The sequence below is a fragment of the Rhinatrema bivittatum genome, chromosome 11 (genome assembly GCF_901001135.1).
Source record: "Rhinatrema bivittatum chromosome 11, aRhiBiv1.1, whole genome shotgun sequence".
Lineage (NCBI taxonomy): Eukaryota > Metazoa > Chordata > Amphibia > Gymnophiona > Rhinatrematidae > Rhinatrema > Rhinatrema bivittatum.
The window spans coordinates 79369014-79395597 of record NC_042625.1 but is presented as its reverse complement, the minus strand read 5'-3'; the positions used below and the strand labels follow the sequence as shown (position 1 = coordinate 79395597).

Here is a 26584-nt window from a genome sequence, read left to right as displayed (position 1 = left end):
ACAGCAACTTCATTAACATTTTAACGGGGAAGAACACAGATCCTCAGCAAAGGAAAAATCTTTTCAGTTCATATTCTGAAGTCCATAGCTGAGTGAATGTAGGTGAAATACACAGATGAAAAATGTTATAGAGGATACGCGTCCTTATCAGAAGCATAAGTAAGACCCCCCTCCCTCTGCCCCCTAAGGTGCAGAAATATCTCATTTTTCCCTCTGAGTCCCAAATTTAAGAAAAATGAGCTCTGACAAAAAAAAAAAATGCCTGGAGATCTCCCCACTCCACTGCACCATTTCTTTCTGGTGCTATTTATTATGCACTTGTAGAGATTGGAAGTTGGCATACTTTCAAGTTGCAAGGGGCTCCGAAGCACATTTATTTTAGGGCTAAGTCTCTGGAAATGTAAAGGATACCCATTTCATTAACACTACTAAATAACCTTCTAAAGCTGAGTTCTTCTCTGTAATAAAGGACGTTATTTACTGCTCTTTGATGCAATTCAAATTCGTGCTTACTGACAGTGAAACAATGAAACAATGAAACAAAAAGTTGTCTAGTGAGGTCCAAACCTTTCCCTGCTTATTCGGTCCAGGTCATCAAGGGCAGATTGAAACAGACCTGTCCTATCACAGTCAGGCTCCCTAACAAGTGTGAAAACAAGTGCATTTGGCCTTAGGATGTACACAGCAAAAGAAGCAATGCTTTACACAAATATGACATGAGATGGATGGCACGTTATAGATGACCTATTTTATTGAGGCATGAGCTTTCAAGGACAGAGTCCACTTCGTCAGATGCTTTGCACAAGCCATCTCCTCTTGTTCTTCTAAGCAGGGCCGGTGCTATCTGTTTTTCTGCCCTGTGCTGCTCCCCATTCTCCCCACAGATTCTAATGGAACCCTTCATGGGATTTTCTTTTTTTTTCCCCCTAAAATAACTTTTGATCTCTGAATACAGCGTATAGTTGTGCTGGGGTTAGAGTAAGGTTGTCAGGTTTCTAGTGAGCAGATCTGGAACACTTGTTCACAGTAGTGCCTGTAGTGATCAAGCAGTTCATGTGGGAGCTAGAGGGTTGTTGTCTCAATTGTCCTTTAGAAAAAAAATGGAAGCAATCTTCTTTCAAAATATACTTAAAATCAAACTCTTTAAATTTTATCACCACAAAATATTTCAAACCCAGATCAAAAGCCTCAGGGCTGGTGGGTATGCCCTGCATATAAGAGAATTATTATGCATCAGAATAAATAATGAAATCCAGAAACATCCAGCTGTTATCAACATTTAAACTCTGTGTGAGAGACATGTCCAGGTTAGAGACTTTGAACTGGGTCTTGGGATATTTTGAATTGATATTATTAACATTCTCTATCAGATAGTTTCCAATCTTTGCTGTCTCTGGCTTAAATAATATTCTGCTCAACATTTCTCTCTCTCTTTTTAAATGCTCTGTTCTTTCTGTTCACTTTCTGGTGTCATTTTTGCTCTTCTGTTTAAGTTCCCTCCCTTCTTTGTTTTTTTCTCTTCCGCCTCTTTCTGCTCTCATCTTCTGCTTCTCACCTTTCTTCTCTTCCTCCTTTTGTTCTCTTCAGATGTTTCCTGCCTGCTTGCCTTTCCCTTGTTCTCCTCATTTTTCATGTGGTCTCTCTTCCATTCTTTTCCCCACATTATCGTCCTGGATACCCCTCCCCCTATCCATCAAATCCAGACTTCTCTCCTTCTCCCCTCAACCATCATGGGTCTTTTCTCCCTTTCCCTCCAGTCTCCTTTCCTCCATCCTCATTCCTCTCTCACTCACTTTCCTCCCTGGCCAGGGTACAGTTCCCTGTTTCATTGACCTCACCCAGTCTTCTCTCTCTCAAGCCCTGGTCCTGTCTCTCTCTCCTTCCCTCCATTCTGTGCCCTTTACCCCTCTCCTTAATCGCCATGTCATCTCTCTCTCTCTCTCAATCCTTAGAATGTTCTCCACACATTCCCTCTGCTTGACCCCAGAAAGCTCATCCCATGTTTCCCTCCCAACCCTGGAAAACTCTCCCATCCACCTCCCACCTCTGGAAGGTTCTCCTCACATTCATCTCCTTCCCTTGAAAGCTCTTGAATGTAGATTGAGAAGACCATGGTGACTGGTGGGATTTAGGGAAGGGTCTGGGTTGAAATCTTGAATGTCGGTGTGGGTTCTACTGGATTTTAGGGTCAGCTGGTTGGGGGTTGTCGATGCTGATTTGTTATTATTTTATGTTTGATTATGTTTAACAATTAATGTGATTCTCTTTGTCCTTGTATTTCTTGAAAAATGTGGAATTAAATTGAATTAAGATCAGTTGCTTCTTGGCTGTATAATAAAGGGGTATAATGCCTTATTATTTGCACCCATTGGGGCGTGAAGCTGTTTGGGGCCCTGGCCATTAAAACTGGATTTTGTTCCTCCTGCCTCTCTCAGGACAGAGTTGGAAGAACAGGATTGGATGGAAATCCCATCACTGGTGGCGTTAGATTTGGTGTCGCTGGTGACTGCCATTCACTGCTATGAACCTTTTCTATATTCATGGGTTTCCTTATTCTGGCTGAGGGGTAGAGAGACCTGCAGGACCAGGACCATTCGGTCCAATTTTGACTTTCCGCTCTTTCTTTTCGTCATTGACGTAGCACTCAGAAATGTTCTCTTTGACGTTTGCTATTAACACCTTTTAAATTAAGCAAATTAATGCAGCAATTTAATAGCACCTCTCCTGTCTGGCACTTTCTAAATTTACTCTGACTGTCAACAGCAGTGGTCCCTGAGAGATCCGGGGTGGAAAGACAGAGCAGCAAACTGATCTCCTATTGATCAGAGGCTGGGGGGGGGGATGCGCAGACTCAAGGCAAAACCGCACACTCTCCATTTAATGTTTAATAATCCCCGAAAGATTTTCAGTCGCTGAGGACCCAATAATCTCATATTAAATGCATCTCATTTGGAAAAGTCTGTCGGAAGCTGGAGGATCTAAGCATGGAATCAATCTTCATTATTCAAATCCCCCCCCCCTCCCCCGGGGCAGATAAGGGGCTTTTTTTTTCAGGCAGGAGTTCAATCATCCAGGAAGGAGTCAAATCATTGAAAAAGGTGCTGTAAAATCCCTTAAGCTAAAGAACGCTGCAGAACCTCTAAGACATTCTTATTTATTTATTTTCCTGTAAGCAAGAAAGCCCAGAGCCTTCCCTCCCGGAGTGGCTCCTCACCAGGTTTTCTTCTGCTCCGTGCTACTTCCGATTAAAAAGAGAGCCGGCCACTCTCTGTGACACATGGCGACGGCTTGGCCGCCTTTATTCTGCCCGTGCAATTCTGTGCCTTCCACTTCTAAATGCCAGCGGATCGCTGGTGGGGGTGCGAGCTGAGGCCTCCAGGCAGCCCCCTAAGAGAAGCCAGGCAGCTGGCAGGAGAACAAGGAAGGTCGCAGAGGAGAAAGCAGGCACTTCGCCGTCCTGTTTTCTTCGCACAAAACTCCTTTTCCCCCCTGTCTTTCTGGGAGGCACGGGAGCTCGTTAGAGATTGTCACAGGTGGCCCGGGTGACATTTTCAAGCTATTCTCTGCCGTAGGCTTCACCTATTAATTCACAGGACCTCTTTTCCTTTGGCTGTGCTTTCCGTGCCATTGATGTAAAGGTTGCTGCAAAGGTGACCGCTGTCTATTAACAAAGGCTCGCAGCCTGGGAGAGGATTTCCCCGTTATTTTATTATCTCATTTCATTTGCAAACATTCTCTGTCCTCCCCCTCCCCCTCCTTAACTTCAAATCTTTCTGTTCCAAGCCACAAAATACGGAAGATTGACAGCATCCCAGGGTAATTGTGAAAAGGATCCTCCCATGCTGGAGGTTGGATCTGATTCATGGAAGCCTTTTTTTTTTGGACAGTTTATCAGGCCGATGCAATACCGTGCGCTCAGGCTAGCTCACCGGTTGATGTGCGTACATAACCCCTTATGCAATAAGGGGATTAGCATGTCCGAAACGCACGTCCACCTCAAACCAGTGCATAGCTAATAGCGCTCATCACATGTAAATGCCATGTTGATGAGGCCCTGAAGCAAAAAATAAATGTGCACCCGACACGCACATTTTTACTCTCAAAAAATAACGCCAGCCCCGGAGCTAGCATTAAGTCTTCAGGAGCCCCAAAAGTTAACAAAGAAGCAGAAAAAATACTGCTTTTCTGTAATTCCTCTGACGTCATATTTTGGCAACATTAAGTTGGAGGAACTGAAAAAAGGAGTAACGCGAAAAAAAAAGTCTTGATGGTAATCAGGTTAGGAAAACAGATACTCGTAAAATTCAGCGTCCGGTTTCCTAACCCGTGGACAGCCACTTGTCCTGGGTGCCCAATGCTGAGGAGGCACTAGGGACGCACAATTTCCCCTCGTGCCTCCTTTTTAATGCAGCGGCTCATTTGCCTACTGCAGCCCGCACCCAGGAGAGGTGGATGAGTGTGCCTTGAGGAAGTGGACACTCAGTCATGAGCGCCCATTTTTCACTCACCAATATTGCATCAGCCTGTAAGAGTTTCATATAGTTGTTTGGTTGCTGTTGTTTTAGGGCAACTGGGACTATAAAACCAGGAATGCTACAAGAGAGAATTAAAATTCAACAGTCTGTCACCTCCTCCATGGCTTGGAGTTCTCTGCTGCCCTTATGTGAGACCCTTCCCTGTCTGGCTGTGTAGCGTTGTATGGCAGCATGCAATTAAGCTCTTTACCTCCTAGCAGCACTAGGGACATGTTATTTGTTACATGGTGCTGTCACTATGGCCTTGTAAACTGAATGCTATTACATGACAGAATTCCCAGTTTGGACCTTCAGACTTTCATCTCAGCGCCTGGGAGTCCTCTACAGGTCGGATTTCTAGGGCAACTGATTTGCATGTACAACACGGCTGGTTTGCAAATCTGATTTGCATCTCATCTCAGCCGAGGGATCTCCCGCTGCTTGCAGACACTACTTGGGTGCTCAAATTCAGTCTCCCCACCCTCTGGCAGATAGAGATTAAAGAAACTTTATTGGCATGATCATTTGTACATGTGGTGGCAAAGTAATACATAAAGTAGTTGAAAAGAAATGAATAATAATACAAAGTGCAGAATTGGATATTAACAAAGACAATTCCCAGTTTTGGTGATGTTCAGTATTGTTCTCTCTATCTCTGGTCATATGATATTTCTGGCCTGGTGATGATACCATATATTTTTCTTCTATAACTGCTGTTTCTCCTCTTCCACCCTGGAAAGGAGTTTTTCCTTTTTATTCTTTTGTGGAAAGTCTTTCATTTTCTCGCCAGCTCTGGGAAATGTGCATCTCTTATATCTTTGTATTTTGTGCCATACAGGAGGAAAGGCATTTCAGTTTTTGTTGTTCTGCTTGTAGAGTCAGGCTTCTTGGGGTTTATTATGGTTACATATTCTATATTTGGTGAGGGTATGGCTTTTTTAATGTATATTTCCCAGGTGAGGCAAGTAGATTCTCTCTAGAGATTGATTCAGTCCAGCTTGTTATATTTTCCAATCTGTTCATCCTAATAGGAGGTGTTTTGGATTTATAACACCTGCAAAGCTACATTTTCCTAGGAAGGGTAGCTGCTGTTTGACTACAGGGATTTAGTGCTGCTTTGGTATGGCAGGTTTGGTACAAAGGTGTGGAAAGCAGCAAGAGGTGAGACAGTGGACGTGAAAAACTTTGTCATGTGACATGTGGGAATAGTGGAACAAAGGTAATCACCAATAAATGTTGATCAATATGAACTGCACAGAGTTTAGCATAAAAACTGTTAAACATGATATTTTAACATGCTGTTTTTAGTTTGCCTAGTAACAAGTAAAAATAGAGACAGGAAAGGCTGCTGTAGGCAGTTTGATAAGCTCAATTCCTAACTATCTGGGAGAGAGAGAGAGAGAGAGAGAGAGAGAGAGAGAGAGAGAGAGAATGAACCTCTAGGTTGCACACATAGTAGTCAACTATTTATATCACTATAAGAGGTCCAGCTAGTAACTCGAGGTGAGGTTTTGGTGGTGGTGTGGGGTTTTGGGGACAGTTTTACAAGTAGATTGAGACATACGAGCAGCACAGTACACCTCAGTGAAGATTTGATGTCAATTGGAGTGAGGAAAGTCTCACAAAGATGAGATTTCTAGTTCTACACTGTTCTCTTGCCCTAGCTTGATAGAACCCTGGTAGAGAGTCCATCAAGCTAGGGTGAGAGAACACAGTACAAATCTCAATTTTGTGAGACTTTCCTCATTCCAAATGACATCAAATCTTCACTGAGGTGTACTGTGCTGTAGGTATGTCTCTCTCTGCATGTAAAACTGTCCCCAGAACCCTAAACCACCACCAAAACCTCATCTCAAGTTACTAGCTGGCCCTCCTATAGTGATATAAATAGTTGACTACTATAAAGGCCTTATAAAGAATCTCTCTCTCTCTCTCTCCTTCCATGCCCCAGTGCAGTAATTCTAAAATTATCATACCCATGCCCCTTTTTCTTATTGTGGCATTATCCATGCGAAAAGTATGTGATTTTCATGAACATAGGCAGTAGGGGCCTGAATTTAGGTACTCAGCCTTTTTTTTTTTTTTTTTACTATTGGCATCACAGTGTCTGTTTGCAGAACTGGAAGTGCAGGGTTACAAGGGTTTTGTCTCATGCTGTATAGCTTTAAGTTATTGACAAAGCTCAGCCATCAGTCCCTCTACTAGGGCTGATACAATAAGAAAGGCATTGAAAACAGGTGCTCGTATTGAGCACCCATTTTCCTAATGCACACATAGTCACATCCCCTGGGCACCCAATGCAGTATTTAAATGATGGATTGCATAAAAAAGGACATGCTGAGGAGAATTGTGCATCCCTAGTGCTCAATGCATTGGACGCCCACAGTTGCACTGGGCACTCAGTACAAGCATCTGTTTTTATCCTGCTTCTTCTGGCTGATTTTGTTGAGGTTACTGAAGATGCCCATAACTAAGCACCCCTTGCTATGGGCATCTAAATTGTGCATCCAGAAGAATTTTATTTTTTTAAATCAAGCCAAAATACATTTATTTTTCAACACTACAAGCAGTAAATTGAAGTATCACAATGATACTAAGTAAGAGGAAGCATAGAGAACCCTGTTTTTTTTTTTTAATTTCTCATGAGCCCTTGACTCACAGATTGACTTTACGCCACCTCTGGGGCTGGAGTTAAATTTGCTACATTAAAATGTGTGCGTTGGGTGCCCAGTGATTTTCTGCATCGGGTGGGGGGAATAGCTAATAGATCATCTACATGGAATTTAGATGTGATGGGTGCTATTGGCTAGGCCTTTGCTTGGGCGCGTATTTTGGATGCGCTAATCTCCTTATTGCATCAGGTGCTAGTCTAGCGCATCCAAAATACATGTCCATCCAACCTGTGTGCTTGGGCACACTTTATTGCATTGGCCCCTCTGCCTCTCTTTCAGAGCTACAAACTCGATTCCATGTCTTGAGGAACACTGTGAACAAGCCCTGGTTGTTGTTTTTTTTAAATCTTCCCTTTCAAATAATTCTTTTGTTTTGTCAATACATATACATAACAGAAATGCTTCAAAGTTTTTGGCGTTAATTGGCTGCTGTGTTTTCTGTTTGTGTGACAGAGGGAAGACAAATGCAAGCTTTTCATTTCATCTCCCTGCCAAATTAGAGCTCCCATAGGGAAATAATCCCAAATAAAGAAAACTGCTCCAGCTCCTCCTGCAGACCTCCATCCCCATTTTATTTTCATGTCTTTTTTTACATTTTAATGGATCATTAAAAATCCAGAGAAGGTGAGGTGACTGTGAAGGAGAGTTGTTTATCTCTCACCTCGGTCACACAGGCAGAACAAAGACAGAACCTCACCAACTACTGATTTAAGTGACCACAAACTAGTGATAGAAATATGCAGACAGAAAAGTGAAATGGAAACCTCAAGAAGCCAGACTTTGCATGCAATACAACACCAGAGAAATAGAACCAGAAATACATTTTCTCCTCTGCTGTGCAAAATACAATGATATCAGAGATGCCCATTTCCCAAAACTAACAGAGAAAAATCAAAGACTTCCCAGAACAGAATGAGCAGGAAAAAAAACTCTGTATAATCCTGGGGGAAGAGGAGAAACAGCAGCTAGAGCAGAAAATATGTTGTAGCCTGCCACCAGGCCAGAAATGTAATCTAACTAGGTGCAATATAGAACAGCACCAGACACCTGGGAATCGTCCTCATTTTTGTACTCTCTGTACCCTGTAATTTCATTTTACTGTTATTAACACCGTTCTGTATTTTTTTTCTCTACTTTATTTCAAGTACTTTGTTTATTACTTGGGCAACACATGCATGCACATTGTCAGGCCAAAACGGTTTCCTGGATCTGAAGTCAAAGGCAGCTTTTGGGACAAGCAGTTCACCAAGGATACAGCAACTCTGGTCTAGATGCTTACAAGAAGCCCAGAAGAGGGAGGGATACCCAGAATCTGTTATTCTCATTAAGGGACCTATGGACTAAGAAGATGACCTTCAGCACTGTTTGTCAGCCAGACATATGGTGGGGTTTGAAATTTCTGTGTGCTGACCAGCCCTGAGATAGGCAGATAATGTTTTAATCAGATAATGTTTTATCCAGCTAGGTCAGCAATGGTGTTCTAGGGTGGAGCTGGTTATCTGGCTAACAGGCCGATACAGTACAGTGCGCTCCGGCAGAGCGCACTGCTAACCCGCGATTGGATGCGCGTTTTCGACATGCTAGCTATTACCCCTTATTCAGTAAGGGGTAATAGCGCGTTTTCAACGCGCGTCCAACCCCCCCAAACCTAATAGCGCCTGCAACATGCAAATGCATGTTGATGGCCCTATTAGGTATTCCCGCGTGATTCAATAAGTAAAATGTGCTGCCAAGCTGCACATTTTACTTTAAGAAATTAGCGCCTACCCAAAGGGAGGCGTTAATTTCTCTCGGCACCGGGGAAGTGCACAGAAAAGCAGTAAAAACTGTTTTTCTGTGCACCCTCCGACTTAATATCATGGCGATATTAAGTCGGAGGTCCCGAAAGTTAAAAAAAGTAAAAAAAAGAACCCGGCTGGTGGGTTGGAAACTGAACACTCAATTTTGCCGGCATCCGGTTTCCGAACCCGTGGCTGTCAGTGGGCTCGAGAACCGACGCCGGCAAAATTGAGCGTCAGCTGTCAAACCCACTGACAGCCGCTGCTCCTGTTCGAAAAGAGGCGCTAGGGATGCGCTAGTGTCCCTAGCACCTCTTTTTACCGCTGGCCCTCATTTAAATAAATTAAATTACTGTATCGCGCACACAGGAGAGTGTCCTGTGCGTGTGCTGGGAGAGCGGGCGCTGTATCGGCCTGTAAGTTAGCCAGAAAAATGCCAGTTTTCACTGTTATCCAGCTAACACTTGGGCCGATACAGTAAAATTCGTGGGAGAGCCAGCACTCTGAGGCGAGCACCCACTCTCGCAAAGCGCACCCAGGCCACTCTCTTGGGCACACATTCCAGTATGCAAATAAGGGCCCGTGGTAAAAGGAGGCACTAGGGACACTAGCACATCCCTAGCGCCTCCGTTTTGACAAGAGTGGTGGCTGTCAGCGGGTTTGACAGCTGACGCTCAATTTTACTAGCATCGGTTTTCAAACCCGCTGAAAGCCACGGGTTCGTAAAACGAACACCGGCATAATTGAGCATCCATCTTTCAACCCGCAGACCGCCGGCCGATTTAATTTTTTTTAAAAAACTTTTGATTTTTTTTTTAAATTTTGGGGCCTCCGACTTAATATCGCTATGAAATTAAGTCGGAGGGTGTACAGAAAAGCAGTTTTTTCTGCTTTTCTGTACAGTTTCTTGGTGCCGGCAGAAAATTAATGCCAGCCTTTGGGCAGGCGTTAATTTCTGAAAGTAAAATGTGCGGCTTGGCTGCACATTTTACTTTCTGTTTCGCGTGGGAATAACTAATAGGGCCATCAACATGCATTTGCATATTGCAGGCGTTATTAGTTTTGGGGGGTTGGCCACGCATTTTCGACGCACTATTACCCCTTACTGTATAAGGGGTTTAAAATAGCGCGTCGAAAACGCGCGGGCTAACAGTGCGTTCCGCCGGAGCACACTGTACTGTATTGGCCTGACTGCCAGATAACTTTAGGACTGGCAAAGAGCAGTCCTAAAGTTAGCCAGATAAAAATATCTGGTTAACTTTATAACCCAAACCACCAAGTGGAGAACACCAGCCACACAATCAGCACATCAAGGAAGGAATTAGTGAGGTGGTCTAGCAAATAAGTTCTCTTACAGGACCATAACCAAAGTTCAAAGGAAGCAGGAGAACTAACTTATTTCAAACACCTCAACAAGAGTTTCTTGTAGCTCAAAGTTCAATGAATACAATTCTGTCCTCCCGACATGTACATGTTTTGCTGAAACAGCTGTATGGGTAGGGTCACAGTGCTGCATGGGTCAGCAGGTCAAGATTACTGTCAAAGTATCTGTTAATAGAGTGTCAGAGCAACTGTGTGTCCCTCCTGATCCTTTGAACTCTGGATATGGTCCCATAAGGGGACTTATTTGCTATGACACCGCACTAGTTCCCTTCCTTAGGTTTATAACCCAACACCTCCCTGCAGCCCACAACCGGTCCCCTGGTATTAAGTACCAGGCTGAACATCATTACTGCAATCTCTTCCAGTGTTTCTCCACCACTGGTCTCTAGCAGCATTTCTGCCGGTTCATGGAAAGACAACGATTACAGGAGGAAACAAGAGCTGACCTGTGGCTGCACACACTGCACTGCATTCTGCATCTTAGCCAGAACAGACTTTTCCTACCCCTCTTCCCTGTGAATCTTTTAATTTATTAATTTATTTTTTTTACAGTTGGGGCTATTGCTGAGGCCCCATCCACAGGAGGGGAAGAGCTGCAACGGAGTTTTACTGAGCTAGCATAAGAGTAGTTAGGGTCTGCTCAGGGCCGGCGCGTCCATTAGGCGAACTTCGGCGGTCGCCCAGGACGCCGAGCCGTAGGGGGCGCCGAGGAGCCGCCACGTGGTGCCACAAGCGGGGCCTATCCCACTCAGGGCAAAGAGAAATAGAGACTGTGTGCTTCTCAGGGCCGCTGTACAGAAAAGAGAAAGAAGCAAGGGGGGAGGGGCATCACAGGGCCTGAGAGCAGAGCAGATGCTGATTCAGTCTCATGCAGGCTTGTTAATATTCAGCTTCTACTGCTCCCCTCCCAGAGATTAGACTAGCCCCAATTGAAAAAAAAAAAAAAAGTTCACAGGATGGGGGTATTAATTGTTGTAGTGGTGCTGGCTGGCTGATTGCCCTGGGGAGAGAGAGAAAGAGGGATTTCTCTTTTCAATAATCAGCTAAAGGCTGGCTGAGAGGGAGAGGACAATACTGGCTGGGAGAGAGAAGTGGGGGGAAAGAGGCAGAGGGCTTTTCTCTAATTTTTTTTAATAAGAGCAATTTTTTCTTTTATAAAACAGTTTTCTAAACCTGGCTAGATATCTTCTTAAAATGACCCAGACCCGCTGCAGGGCTGACCCATGAGATGAAAGACTTGGGGGGGACGGGGACTGAATATATCTTCCCCTGCTCCAGCTCATTAATTTTCTGAGGGAACCCCCCCCCCCAGCATCATAACCAGTCCATGTAGTTTAAGGAAGGTGGCTAGCCAGTCCCTGGCATACAAAAGGTTGAGAAACACTGAAAGTTTTCTGGAACAACCCATAATCTAGCAAGCCTTTAATATTAGTAGGGAGCTAGGTCCTTAGCTCATGAACCAGATCTTACATCTGATCTTAGCCACAAAGACGATGAAGAGCAATGTCTACAGTACCTAACATTTCATGCAGTGTTTCTCTTGTACTGCTTGTGTGTCTGCACTAGATCCTGTGCCTCAAGAGCCACAAACAGACCTGGTTTTCAGGCTATCCATAATGAATATTCATGAGATAAGATTTGATGCATTGTCTCCTTTGTATGCAAATCTCTCATGCATATTCATTATGGATAGCCTGAAAACCAGGCCTATTTGTGGACAGTGAGGACCGAAGCTGGTCACCCTTCCCCTAAGACCTCTTCCCAAGCAGTGTTCCCTCATGTGGTAAACAACAGGCTCTATACAGAGAAAGGTGAACACAACCCTCTCTCTATTCCCTCCTCAGTGCTCCCCATGCTACAAATTCCACAACAGTGTAAAGGCCAGGGAGTCTTTCCTGGGTCGACTTCTCTCTGGATGACATCCCGATGCACTGATCTCACTGCACCGCTCTGAGTTCTTTGAATGTGTTACCCTTCCCAAAGCACTGCCTTGCAGTGTCGGGCAGCTGGAAGGACAGCACCTATAAGAGTGCAGTGCTGCCCTCTAGGGGCTGCACAGGATGCAGCACACCTTGTAGGAAAGGAGCTCACCCCCAGCACTGCAGCCCCCTATGGGGACTGGGAAAATAACACCTCCCCTAGCACTGCAGCCAGACAGCAATTCTATTTCTAGCTGCTCACTTCTCACTTTTCTCCATCTTTCACACGCTCTAACACTAGTTGCTTCCTTCAGTGTCTCGGTTTCTCTCTCTATCTTTATTGCTGTATTTCCTATTGTATAATCATAGATATTGTTTTAATCACTTCTCCTCTCTTTGTATGCTTCTGTCTTTGCCCAGATCTTTCTTACCATGTCTCTTTCTCTCCCTCCCATTCTGTCCTTTTCTCTTACTCTGCCTCTCCCTTTGCTCTCCTCTTTCCCATGAAGACAGAAAAATAAATGACTTTTAACTCTTGCACCAAAATTTGGTGGAACATACCAGTTCATTAGATGCCAGCATCTGCTGTTAGTTTATACATCAGAAGCATTAGCCATGCCTGTGTGAGCAGTACTAACCTTTCTGAAGCTTATTAGTCACAACCAAAGTTCAGGTTATTGAAGGAAGGGGGGGGGGGGAGGGGGGAGAAAGCAAGCTACAATTACAGACCCACTGAGCTGAATCTTTGGAATTCACATTATGCTCTGCAAGCAATTAACTGGTTCCTCTGCAGTGCACTCTCATTCCCCTTACCTCTTTTGCATGACATTTTGTGGCTTATACAGTTATTCGCAAAAGAAAAGAAAATCCAACGCGTTATCATTTTAGGTCAGTGGCCTGTGCGTGTATCCAAGCGTCTTCATGTCCTGAAATCTGTGTCCTGGAGCTGAAACGAGAGGGCATTGTTTCAGTAGATCAGGATAGGAGGCTTAAAGGGAGCAGGCCCCGGAGTAAGATTAGAAAATATTTGTTCACTGAAAGGGGAGGGGGGATTCATGCAACGTCCTCTCAAGGGGTTGCTGGTGGTAAAACCTGGAACAGAGTTCTAGAGAGCTTGGGATCAGCACGGAAGATCCTTAGTTGTGAAGAAGTGAGGGCAAAGCCAGAAATCAACTATGGTTCATGACACTGCAAAAGGAAGCAAACTGGGCAGATTGGATGGGATGTATTGCCCCTTTCTGCCAACATATTCTGTTCTTCTGATGCACAGGCATATGCAAATGTAAAGAAAAAAAAAGAGATAAAATATTGACAGATAAAAGGAGAGAGAATGAGCGTGAAAGAGAAACTGAAAAAGTGTGAGAGAACTGCCTAATTATCTCTTTTAACATACATGATTCTGCGTCTGGCTGCACACATGATTTCCCAGGCTTGCTATTCTGGGAGTGAATGGTTGGACCACGTGCGCTCGCTCTGCCATATGTTATTGTATAATTAAGCTGAAGCTTTCTCTGAAGCTGTCCCCCAGCCCCCTCCAAGGGTCAGACGCTCACTTTAATCTCGCAGCCTGGGAGTTGGTGTAGACGCTACAGATCTTTTTCTTTCTAGGGGATCTGGGTTTTACACACTGAGAGCTGAATGGCACAGTAATTCAGAGGCAGGAAGGTGGCCGAACTCCACATGTAAAGCACAAGCTGGCACATCTTTGTTCTTTCCATTTCAGTTTTGTATTGCAAAGCCCCCTAGAGCCTGTCGAAAAGATTGGAATTGACTCCCCTTCTTGTGACACGAAGACAGGTGATCTGATCACACTGCTGTGAGGAAAAGGGAAGATAATGCAGGAATTGCAGCACGGTCCACGACGGCGGCACCGAATGCCCGCTTGTAGGCTGAATTCTGGGAAGGGGTGGGCAAAGACATCTTTGCCTTTCTTTTGTTTCTCACCTGTTTTCTTTTTTTTTTCTTTTTCTTGTTTGTTTCATTTATTTGAAACAAAACAAAATGAACCCCCCCTTCCAAAAATAAAACACAAACTTGGCTCTGTCCTCTGCAAAAAACATCCCCCCTCCCTGAAAAAAAATCCTCCTGAGCCCTTCCCAATTGCCTCCCAGCTGCCCCCAGACCCTCTTATCCCATGAAGTCTTTAAAATCTATTTAATTCTTAATGGGGAGGACGACCCATTCGGCACCATGATTACTTGCTTAGAATATAAGAAATTGCCTTGCTAGGTCAGACCAAGGTCCATCGAGCCCAGCATCCTGTCTCCAACAGTGTCCAGTCTGAGTCACAAGTATCTAGCAGATCCCAAAAAGTACATCTATTTCTTGTTACTCGCTCCTACTATGCTGGTTGACTTGACCATATCATCTGGCAGCAGAATGCACAGCTTGACAGTGCGCTGAGTGTCAAAGTACTTTCTGTGATTTGTTTTAAATCTGTAAGTTGTTTGTTTCATGGAGTATCCCCTTGTTTTAGTGTTATCTGAAAGGATAATTAACTGTCCTTTATTTATCCATTCTACCCACTCATGATTTTATACCCTGTCCCCTCTCAGTTTCTTTTCCAAGCTGCAGAGTGCTGAACTGTGTAGCCTCTCATCACAGGAGAGATGTTCCATCCCCTTTATCATCTGCACCTTTTCTAGTTCTGCTGTGTTTTTCTTGAGATGAGGTGACCAGAGCTGCACACTATATTCGAGGTGCATGGACTGATACAGGGGGGCCATATGATGTTTTCCATTTCATTCTCCATTCCTCTTCAGATCAATCCCAACATTCTATTTGATTTCTTGAGTGACACTGCTCACTGAGCTAACAATTTTAATGCAGCGCACATAAGGACTATGTGGTCCTTTTCTGGAGTGGTGACTCCCAATATGGACCCAGCATTGAGTACTTGTAGCTGGGATTATTTTTCCCTTTAAGTATCACTTTGCATTTTTCCCCATTAAATTTCATCTGAGATTCAGATGCCCAGTCTTCAGTTCCTTGCAAATCTATTACTGTTTTAACAACTTTGTCATCTGAAAATGTGATCACCTCACTCACAGTTCCCTTTTCCAGATCATAATGAATTTGTTAATCCATGTGGTACTCCACTGTTGACCTTTCTGCATTTGGAAAACTGATCATTTAGTCCTACTCTCTCTTTTTAACCAGTTACCAATCCAAGACAGGACAGTGCTTCCTATCCCATGACAGTTTGTAGTATCCTGAGAAGCCTCTCTGAAAATCCAAGCACACTCTATCAACTGCCTCCCCTTTACCTGCATCCCTTTTATTTACATACAATATGGCGCCCGCCTGAGTCAGGATGGTGCCTTTTTGTATAGAAGGAAATATTTAATAGAGCCGGCCTCAGGCTGCCAGGGTCATTTCAAATAGCAGCAGCAGGGCAGGAGCCATGGAGGATCTTCCAATCCTGCCCCTCTGCTGATAAGATAAAGAAAGCTGTTCAAGGCCCTGAGAAGAATTAGAAGTTCACATATGGTTATGCTGAATTCTTGCAAGCTGCTAATTAACAGCTGAAGTTTGAGACTCGGAATTGCAAAATCGAGGCACAAAGTAGAATCAGCAAAATAAGGGATCGATTTCTCTCCACTAAATATAGTCCAGGGGACCATCACAGGAATAGTTGTGAACCATGTATTCCCCTGAAGAAGCCTGCATGGCGAAACAGAGGCCTTTGTAGAGACCGAGTGAATACAGGATATAGAGAAATCGGGACAGGGATTACACAGGATACTGGAAAAACATCAGGACAGAGTCGATATAGGCCACAGATATAGCTGTGGAATCTGCATGAAGTAACAGAGAAATGCATGAGACTCTATACAGCACTTCTGAAAATATTTACAAAGAATCCTTTTCTTGTGGTTCAATTGTATCAATGCTGGTGCCTTTTATGTGGGTTTTTTTTTTTTTTTGCTTTTTACAAAGTAACTTTTTGAAGTCTAGTCGTATTGAAATTGCTTCCTTGAAAGCAATTTGTATACACTTTGGCAATAAATATGCTATGAATTCATAACATGGAAGAGATTTTAGAAGTGGTGTGAGTGAGGAATGATTGTCAATCAATATATGTTTGTGTTCTTGTGTCATTTTATCTTTTGATATTTTTGGATGTTTTGTAATAAAGCAATAACAAGTATTTTTCATATCAATTAAGATAGTGGTGGCGTTACTTACCTACAGTTATATACTGAAAACTTGGATGCAGTAAGGAAGAATAATTTATGATTTATTAACTTTTCTCAGATGCCCGAAGTTGCCCCTTCGGGCATCTGAGAAATGTTCAAGAGATGCTTAAGATTCTGGATGAAAGTGGGGGCAGATGGGGAGGCTCAACATCGTTGGATAGTTGAAACCTCTCCCAGTTCCTCAAGACATCACAGGAGAAGGAGGTTTCTTGGGCCACTCTGCTGGTAACATTTGCTCCGAAGCTGGACTAAGAGGAAATTCTTAGGCTTTCCTTCTGAAAGTGTGATGTGTTGTCCTAAAATAGGAGCATTCCCAGATGTTTGCAGGGCCATACAGTTAAAGTGGAAACAACATATTTCCATGTGCTCTGAGATGGTTTCCCTAGTGGTACAATGTCTTAGTAAGTTAACAGGGATAGCACACCCACAGCACTTAATGGTCTTTGTAAAAGGTATGCTTCCCCTTCTCTTCCAGAAGTTTCTTCTTCATACACATATTTGCTGTTTGAGTGTTATGGTGGTTGTGTCTGCTGAAGCATTATTTGAGGGGAGTAGGAGGAGGCTGAAAGGGCCATGTGGTTTTGCATGGATAAGCAGGTCTGGAGGCTCAGGGATCGAAGGTGAGTGGGAACCTCCAGCCTGCAGAAGCTCCTCAAGGAAGGTGCATTGGTTGGAGGGGACAAACTATCCTTGATCTCCTGGAGTAAATGATAAGTGACATGAGGATTTGCCAGGACTATATGGTATGCAAATGCTTCTAGCATCACTCACTCATTTCTGTCATACTTCAGGAGATCCCCAACCTGGGTGATTCTGGCTGAGATGAGCCTTCAGCAGACTGCGGGAAATTTGAGCATGTCACCAAGGAAGAGATGTAGCCCACCAGCTACTCCTCCTGCCTGTGATGGGCTAAGGTGTGAACCCTTTAGACCACTGTCAGATTGGTGATGCAGCTCTGGATCCAACAGGTGGCAGCTGACAGAAGATATTGGGGGGGGGGGGGGGGGGGAGGGGGGCAGAAGCAAGGAAGGGCTGTAATCAGGCAGGCAAGGGTTGGGGAGGGCTGAGTTCATTCACAGAGTGGAACACCAAGGCAGGGGCAGGTGGCAAGCAGAATGAGGTTAGAACAGTCAGAGTCAAAGCAAAAACTGGAATGGAAGGCAGTGAATATTCTGGTTCGGGGATAGCAGGACCTGTTGTGCAGGCAAGTTTGAAGTGAACTGGGCTTCCTTAAATGCTTAGAAAGTGCTTATGTCATCAAGCTGACTTCCTGTTTTCAGGCCATATAAAACTCAATACATCCTGGGCATGTCCCTAATCAGTTGCAGGATGCAGGGCAGAGCTAGAACACCAGAGGCCATGCTGGAAGGCTGTCAGGGAACTCCTGCCCAGAAGAAGTCTGAGCTAGAAATACTGGGGTCAGGACAATCAACCAATGCCAGAACATACTTGCCACTAAGGACCTTACCCTAAGGAAAGCAATTGATGCAGGCACATCCGTGACCTCAAGTGAGCTGACGCCTTTTCTTTGCGCTCATATTAATTGGCAGGGGCTATGGCTTTTGCAGTTGCCAGATGGACAGCAAGATATTTTAGAGTCTCACTAAGAAAGGCTGTGGGGAGCATGCCCACCTGTCTCTCTTTACGAAGAGCCCAGAACAGTTAGCCCAGATGATCTTTGCTAGGAATGCTGCAGAATAAATACATCTTTTCCCACCTTTCCTCATATTCTGTCTCTATGATGCATCATGCTCCCTCTCTGGCCATATGCTAATCTAGTTTAAAAACTCACTTTTGTGAAGCTGCTTTTAAATCCTAACCACTTCTCTACAATAAATACACTTAGCATAGACTCATTTGTCATGTACATTTGTCTTGACTAGAGTGTAAGCTCCACAGGGCAGGGACTATATCTAGTAGCACTCTAGATATATAATTAGTCCCTGTATGTAAAGGGGTAAAACCAGGACTGGATCAACCTGTTGGCAAACCTACCCCACAGGAGATTTTGTAGCTATGAGAAGTGGGGTGTGAGGGAAAGGGGTGGGAGAAGAGGGGGGAGATAGAGGGGGAACTGAGTCCTCTGATCACAAACCTGTTTGGAGGGAGCCCACAGCCAGTCAGGTTCTCAGGATATTCCCAATGAATATGCATGAGATACATTTGAATATGGTATACAAGTCCTGCAAAAGACCCATTTTCTCTTGTGAGAATTCCTGCAGGAAAATCCATCCCTCCTGTTGCCATGAGACCCTTTGATAATTTTTCTCAAGTGACATGGGCTTTGTGTCCTTAATCAGCTTTCTGACCTTCTTAAGTCGTTAGGGTTGCCTCTTTTTTTTTTTTTTTCTATGCACACCTCTGGCGCTACGTGCAGGGAAAGCGAGATCAGGGACCATAAATATCATGCGGATTAAAGGCGTTTTTCAAAAGATCATACACAACGATCAATGACTTCCTTTCATAAGGAGGTTATTGGGATTCACAGAGAGCTGAGCAACACCAAGCATTCCAGCTATGAGAAAAGCGAGACGGGAGGAGGGAAGGAAAAGAGGCAGAACTAGAAAGGTTGGAGAAAGAGATTCCAACCCTTGCACAAACATTCAGGTTCCCTGTGCACAGTATGGCGTGGCAGCCTCGCGGGTCTCTCAGTCCCATCACCACGTGCTGCTCACTGCGTGCTGCAGAATAACTCACTCGGGGCTTCCTTTTGTATACGTTTTCCTACCTTGGAGGGGAGGGATTTTGTAACCTTGGGCATAAAAGAGCCAGCAAACAAGTACACAAGGTATATCAATTTTCAAAGTGGGCTTTCAAAAATTATCCTGCCAAATCTACCCGCACAACAAGCTGCGCCCCTGCTAATGTACAGAGGGCAGGATGAATGAGAGGACTCAGTTGTTCTCTGAAAAAATATTATCAACAGAGGCTAGAAGTCTACTGAAAGCTACGCTTTGACTTATAAAACATGAAGTGATATGGGCCCATGGCATTTGAGAACAAAACTGGCGATGCATATTCTGCAGGGATGTGAATCGTTTTTTGACGATTTAAAATATCGTCCGATATATTTTAAATCGTCAAAAATCGTTAGGGCCACGATACAATACCAATTCCCCCGATTTATCGTTAAAAAATCGTAACTCGGGGGAAGGGGGAGGACAGGAAAACCGGCACACTAAAACCCCCTAAAACCCACCCCCGACCCTTTAAATTAAATCCCCCACCCTCCCGAACCCCCCCCCCCCAAATGCTTTAAATTACCTGGGGATCCAGCGGTGGTCCAGAACGGCGGCGGTCCGGAACGGCCCCCTCAATTGAATCCTGTTGTCTTCAGCCGGCGCCATTTTGCAAAATGGCCGCCGCAAAATGGCGGCGGCCATAGACAAAAATGATTCGACGCAGGAGGTCATTCCGGACCCCCGCTGGACTTTTGGCAAGTCTTGTGGGGGTCAGGAGGCCCCCCCAAGCTGGCCAAAAGTTCCTGGGAGTCCAGCGGGGTTCAGGAAGCGATTTCTTGCCACGAATCGTTTTCCGTACGGAAAATGGCGCCGGCAGGAGATCGACTGCAGGAGGTCGTTCAGCGGGGGTTCCGGACCGCCGCTGAACGACCTCCTGCAGTCGATCTCCTGCTGGCGCCATTTTCCGTACGGAAAACGATTCGCGGCAAGAAATCGCTTCCTGAACCCCGCTGGACTCCCAGAAACTTTTGGCCAGCTTGGGCGGGCCTCCTGACCCCCACAAGACTTGCCAAAAGTCCAGCGGGGGTCCGGAACGACCTCCTGCGTCGAATCGTTTTTGTCTATGGCTGCCGCCATTTTGCGGCGGCCATTTTGCAAAATGGCGCCGGCTGAAGACAACAGGATTCAATTGAGGGGGCCGTTCCGGACCGCCGCCGTTCTGGACCACCGCTGGATCCCCAGGTAATTTAAAGCATGGGGGGGGGGGGGGGTTCGGGAGGGTGGGGGATTTAATTTAAAGGGTCGGGGGTGGGTTTTAGGGGGTTTTAGTGTGTTGGCTCACGATTTTAACGATTTTCACGATAGTTTACACACCCAAACGGCAACAATACGATTCCCTCCCCCTCCCAGCCGAAATCGATCGTTAAGATGATCGAGGACATGATTCACATCTCTATTCTGCACTGGTCTTCACGTTCCCACCTTTTGGAGCTAGTCACATTGGAGAAGGTGAGAGCAGTTAGCTCAGCTCAGCAGTCCCTTCCTTTCCTTGTTCCCTGCTAGGCTTGTGGACTTCACCATGCAGGATGTGCCTGTCCACCAGTCTTCTTGCTTTTCCATGCAGGTTTAAGACCTGGCTGAGTTAGCCTTTTGGAATGACGCCCCCTGCCTTCTAGAGGGATTTGTTGAAACGCCAAAAAAATGGAATTGTGAGGGTTTTGGCGATTTATTTATGTATTTAGATTTATTTATTTAGATTTAGAATTATAGCTGGTTGTAGATAGTGTAAAGGGAATATTAGCCTATAATTAAGTTAGTTTGTGATTTTAAATGCCGTTTATTATATAGTGTATTATATGAGGTGATTTGTTAGAAACAACGAGCTAAGCATGTTATCACTTCTTAATCCATATGTGTGGAAACAGTTATGGGTGTTTTATATTATGTTATTATTATTTGTGATAGCTCCTATGTTCTATGGCTGTTTTATGTTGTAATAACTGAATTATATTACTGTTGGAAGCCACCTTGATTGTTTTCAGAAAGATGGGGCATAAATACTGGAAATAAAATAAAATGCAAAAGTCCTCCGTCGCCCCCCCGAGAATGCCTCTGCTCGGTCCAGGCAGACTTACATAGGAACGGGCCACACGCGTGTGAGTTTCCCCGCATGTCGGGCGGGCAGTTCTGTAAAAGGCTATTTCTGGCCGCAAAGCACGGTTTTATCCCCAGAAGTCCCTTTGAAAATGACCTTTCCCCGTGCACGTAACAAAACTCTGTGGACAATAAAAGACCTTAACTGGGACGTGTGTTGGGGGAGGAGATGTCCTGATATCTTCATTCTGCAGTGTGCAGCATAAGTGTGCAGGAAGAAATGTCGTATTAATATACCTGCTGAGCCAGGATTTCAAGCTTAAATAAACTAAATCCCCGAAGAACCACCGCGTTCACGCATGAAGCTAAATTTATAACTTGCTGACTTCCCTGCAGATGCTCGAAACTAGGTTATTCTCACACCCTGGCATTCTCGGAAAGTGACCTTAATGCAGCATTGCTCGCTTCTAATTCATTTGTGACCTCCTCCTCTTCCCCTTCATTCTGCCTCTCCCCCCCCTCGCTGTCTCTGTCAGTAACTGTCATTCGCTCTGAGCTCTCCCCCTCTCTCCTTGCTTCCTACTTTCTTTTCTCCCACCCCTTCTTCTCTTTCTCTACCCTACGTCTTCTCCTCTGCAGTCTGTCTCTCTCTTTCCCTTCCTTTTGCTCTGTTCCGGGATCTCTCTGCCTCCTCTTTTTATCTGCCTTCTCCCCTCTGGCTTTTTCTAGTTTCCTTCATTATTCCTCCATTTTGTTGAGAATTTGCATTAAAAAAAAAAAAGTGTCGCACACGGAAGAGAAATTGCACTCAGAGGAGCTGAAAAGGAGCAGCTGATATGTCTTCGGAAGTGGAGCAGGCCCTGGGGATATGCTTGGACGAGGGCAACCTGCTCTTCACAGCTCTCCGACTGAACCAGCCATCACCCCACCACAGTCTTATTCAAAATTCAGCTGCATTGTTATGACCGTATAATCCTGCTTCTTAAGTCACTACATCGGCTCCCCATCTGCTTCCACATACAGTCCAAGCTTCTCTTGTTCACCTATCAGTACCTTCACTCCCTCATTGCCTCTCCCTTTTCATCTCTCCCTATACCCCTCATTCATCAGGCACGTTGCTCTTGTCTGCACCCTTATCCTCCATCACTAACTCAGGGCTCCACATTTCCCATCTTCCTAAACTGGCCTATCATGGCCACTCTCCAGCCATATTCAAGTCCCACCTTAAAACCCACTTTTTTTGAGGTTGCTTTTATATCCTCTCCCTGATCATGGCTTTGTTGATTTTAACCATATTTCTATAAAACGTGTTAAGAAGCCTCATATTTGTCTTGTCTGTGGGCCTTGACTAATTTGCAAGCTCCAGGAAGCAGGAGGACCCTCTCTTATGTGCATCTGTACAATGCTGTGTATACCTAATAGCATTATATAAATGATAAATACTGCTACTCTGAAGGTCTTTAACAGACTGATGCTATTGACTTTACTATCCGGAGCCTAAGCTCATGACTAATCTAACTAGAAATTAACTCTTCACATAAATTGTCCCTGTGGCTGTCCTGATCAGAAGTTAATCCTGTTTACCTGATCAGAAAATAACTCTGGGGCAAATTAACCAAGATTGCCAGTTACACCAATCTGACCAGTCCTGGAAATAATGGAAACTAGAGAAAAGTCCTATTCAGTATAACCCTGCGATTATTATTTAAATTGCTAACCTAACAAGATACTAACTAGCTCAGAGGTTCTCAAATGTCCTTAAGGGCTGCAACTGAGTCAAGTTTTCAGAATATTCACATTGAAAATGCATGAGATCTAGTTGCATGCACTGTCTCCACTGTATGCAAAATAGATCTCATGCATATTCATTGTGGAAATCCCCAAAGCACAACCTGGTTGCAGTCCTGGAGAACTGCCCTAAACTAACCTAACCTAACCCAGGTGTGGCCAGCTCCAGTCCTCAAGAGCAACAAACAGGCCTGGTTTTTTGGATACCCACAATGAATACCCATGAGATAGATTTGCATACAGTGGAGACAGTGCATGCAACTAGATCTCATGCATATTCATTATCGGTAGCTTGAAAACCAGGCCTGTTTGTGGTTCTGGCCTAATCCTTCTGCCTAACTAGAAGCTAAAGGCCTGATTTATGACAGATCTCCTGCTTTATAAATAGGGACTTTCATTTTCAGTTTTATTTTATTTTGCTTGGGAATTTATCAGTGTTTATTGCAACAAGGAGAAATCATAGGGAAAAAATGACTCATTTTTTCTTGTTGTAATAAACACTAATAAATTCCAAGGAAAAATAAAATAAACATTGAAAACAAAAGGTCCTGATTTAGTGATCTACTGTATAAACCAGGCCATTACAGGTGCCCACTTTAATCGGGGGTCCAACCCTGGAGTGTGACCTCTTTGAATCATGAAAGATAGATTAAGGCAAGGACACTGCTTTCGTGGGAACCAGGGGCATGGGGAGAGCAAGTGACTTGCCAACTGGCTCCATGTCAGAAGGAACAAATCCATGCCTGGCTTTACTCCCAATGCATGCATGTAGTTGTAGTTTTGAGTTCACTAAGAAAAGCAGAACTACAAGCCCCAGCATGCATTAGAGTAAAAAAAAATCAGCACTTAAATAGCTTGTTCCTTTTTGACATGGAACCAACTGGCAAACATATGCCCAAGATAAGAAAGTCAGTGGTAGAGAGGACCTCTGAATCCTAAACCAAGATTTTATTCACTGGATCCTCTTTATTCCCTGAACATAGGGTTGTCAATTGGCTCCATCTTTTTTTTCAGGACAGGTTGATCCAGTCCTGGTTTGGCTTCCACTACCTGCAGGGAACTTATGGTTCTGCTTTTCTTGGCGACATCAATCGACAAATCAAGAACTGCACATCCCTGCAGGCCATGGGGTAAAACCAGGACTGGATCAGCCCCTCCTGGAAAGAAATGCGTCAAGTTGGCACTGGCAACCCTCCGTGAACCTAGACAAGTTTTTTTCCCCCCTCTCCGGTTCATGGAACAGGAGAAGCTCTGTCACTAACCTGATGTTTGCTGGCAGAGGATGTCCGGATCCGGGGATCTCCTAGCAGATCGAAGAAGTCCTAATCTGGGTGAGGTTCCTTAGGCTGGCACTGGCAGGGCTTTTTCTGGGTCCCAGTGCCGAGCATGCTGGCACAGCCCTGAGAGGGAGAGGGGAGCAGCCGGACGCCTTCCTCCGTGTGTGTGAGTGGCAGGAGCCCCTCCTCCCCCAGTGATCCCTGAGGCCAGCGCTGGTGCCGGGCATGCGATGGGCGCCCCGGCCTCCGCCTGAGATGGACTGCAGCCCGCGCGGGGGGCTCGCCTCGCCCCCTCTTCCCCTGCCCGATCCGCCTCGGTTCTTCTCCTAGGATCGCGGAGCGGGAGGAAGCGGGCGGAGCCTGCAGCAGGGCAGGGAACACCTCCCCCCCACCGGTGCCCGGCGAAAAGGGGCTGGAGTGACCGGGGAGGATTCGGCGGAGGACTGCGACAGCTCGGACACGGTGGTGTCGTCCCGCCCCCCTCCCCCCCCCGTACTAAAAACAATCGGGTCCCCAGAGGCAGAAGGCACCGGGAAAGGAGAAATCCCCCATCCCCCCCCCCCATCCCCCAAGTGCTGGGATGCGCCCCTGCTTTCCGGCCGTCGCAGGGAGGTGCGATGGGTCTGCCCCTGGGTCCGATCAGCAGGCGAGCGGGGCCACCGATCGCAGGGAGCCGCTCAGGTAGGACCGGGAGAGGCGGCTCCGATCCTGGGAGCCCTGCTCCTGTCTCCTAGAGGAGACTTTTGCGAGGAAAAAAAACCCGCCCTTCCGCCTGCTCGGGGCGCAGGAGCACCGCGACAGAAACGCTAAGCTGCAGCTCCCGAGTCCGCTCTCGCCTTCCTTTCCCTGGCACCGATGGCTTCCCCGAGATTGCTGGGGGGGGGGGGCTGAAATGACGGCGCCCCGGAGCTCCTGAGGGGATCCTGCGGAGGAGGAAGCCGCGGAGGTGCCCGCCCCGCGCAGCCTGGAGCCCGGGAGCTGAGATGTAAGCCCGCAGCGCGGACCTCTCTCTAAAGTTGGCCCGGAAGGCGGTAGGGGTTGCATGGAACTGGGGAGAGAGCCAGGTGCCCGGGGAGGGGAGAGACCTCCTCGGCTGGCTGGGGCTTGGTTATCCCCCCGGCTCCCGGCTGGTGTGGGGGGAGAGGTCCATCTTCTGCCTTGAGGGGAGCTGCCATTGCCCGAGCCGACGTCTGGAGTGAGAGGTCGGGGGGGGAGGGGGGGGGCTGCCACCGTCCAGGCCCTGCACCCGCTCTCGGCGACGGAAGAGTTGGCGGTGGCTACTGCTCGCCCCCTCCGCACCCGCAGATCGGATTTGCTGAGTCTGGGTCCTCCTCGCCCGCCCGTGGAAGGTACAGTACAGATCTCCCTTTGCCTCTGATTTTTCCAGCTGCAGCCTCTCAGGACTCAACCAGTTTGAAAGGCAAAGGGTTGGGGGCAGGGGGCGAGAAAAGATTGTGGCAAAGAAGGAGCCAGAGAGCCAGAAGGATCACAAACTAGAAACGGGGGTGGGGAGGGAATACAGGACGGAAAAGCAAGATCCAGGACGGCAGGGAGAAACAGAGAAATGCACGGAAGGAAAGAGAGATTAGACCGGGGAGAGAGGAGCGGACAAGGATGGGAAAGTAAAAAACAAAACAAAACAAAAACAAAAAAAACCCCAACCAATCAAAAAAAAAAAACAAACCCTCCTCAAAACCCCCGAGGAACAAGAGGAAAGGCAGTGGAGAAAAGGACAGGCGAGAGGGGGCAATCCAAGCCCATGGCAGCTTGTTCTGGGTGATTCGGGATATGCGACCCGTCCATGTGGCTTTAAATGCAGTAAGTGGGGTGCAGCTTTCCTTTGCGGGGGAGAAGACAGCGGAAAACTTGGACTCGTGCAGCTAAGAAACTCGAGGAGGTGGCAGGGCAGGTGTGCTGCATGCATGCACGGACTGGATGTGTGCAATGCATGCCATCAATTCAATTCCTATTTAGAGGCACAGAAATCGAGTCAGTGCCGGTGGTTTGCTCTGAAACCTACCAGGGAGACCACGAGAAGGCGTGAACCAGACAGAAATACCCGTTACTGAGGTTTGAGGACAAGTATGGGGTTTTTGGGGGTTTTTTTGGCAGAGCATTTTTTTGAGAATATCTTTTGCTTTTCAAAGCTGTGTTGCCACCGACCAGCAGCTTCTCCGGATCAGGTGCTTAGTAGAACGGTCCCCATGACACTTTCACTGCCGGAGAGCACAAATGATCATCTCCTCACAATCATCGGATCCCCCACCCCCACACAAACA

General features: G+C 45.9%; 1 protein-coding gene and 1 long non-coding RNA gene across 4 annotated transcripts in view; one reads left to right on the top strand and one right to left on the bottom strand.

Moving 5' to 3' along the window:
• LOC115073252 overlaps window positions 1–24423 on the bottom strand; it is a 48485-nt gene extending 24062 nt beyond the window's left edge. Inside the window, exons 1-2 of one of the 3 annotated variants that reach the window (XR_003851957.1) lie at window positions 24291–24420; window positions 13080–13212 (exon numbers count right to left, since the gene is read on the bottom strand). This is a non-coding gene — a long non-coding RNA (uncharacterized LOC115073252). Of the gene's footprint in view, window positions 1–13079; window positions 13213–24290 lie in introns of all 3 variants that reach the window. The other 2 variants (XR_003851956.1, XR_003851958.1) reach the window with 2 other exon arrangements.
• A 332-nt stretch (window positions 24424–24755) lies between these two features.
• The window catches only part of LOC115073251 (leucine-rich repeat and fibronectin type III domain-containing protein 1-like protein), a 49356-nt gene continuing 47527 nt past the window's right edge, over window positions 24756–26584 (top strand). Inside the window, exon 1 of the mRNA XM_029571537.1 lies at window positions 24756–25654. The gene's annotated coding sequence lies outside the window, so the exon portion shown is untranslated. The remainder of the gene's footprint in view (window positions 25655–26584) is intronic.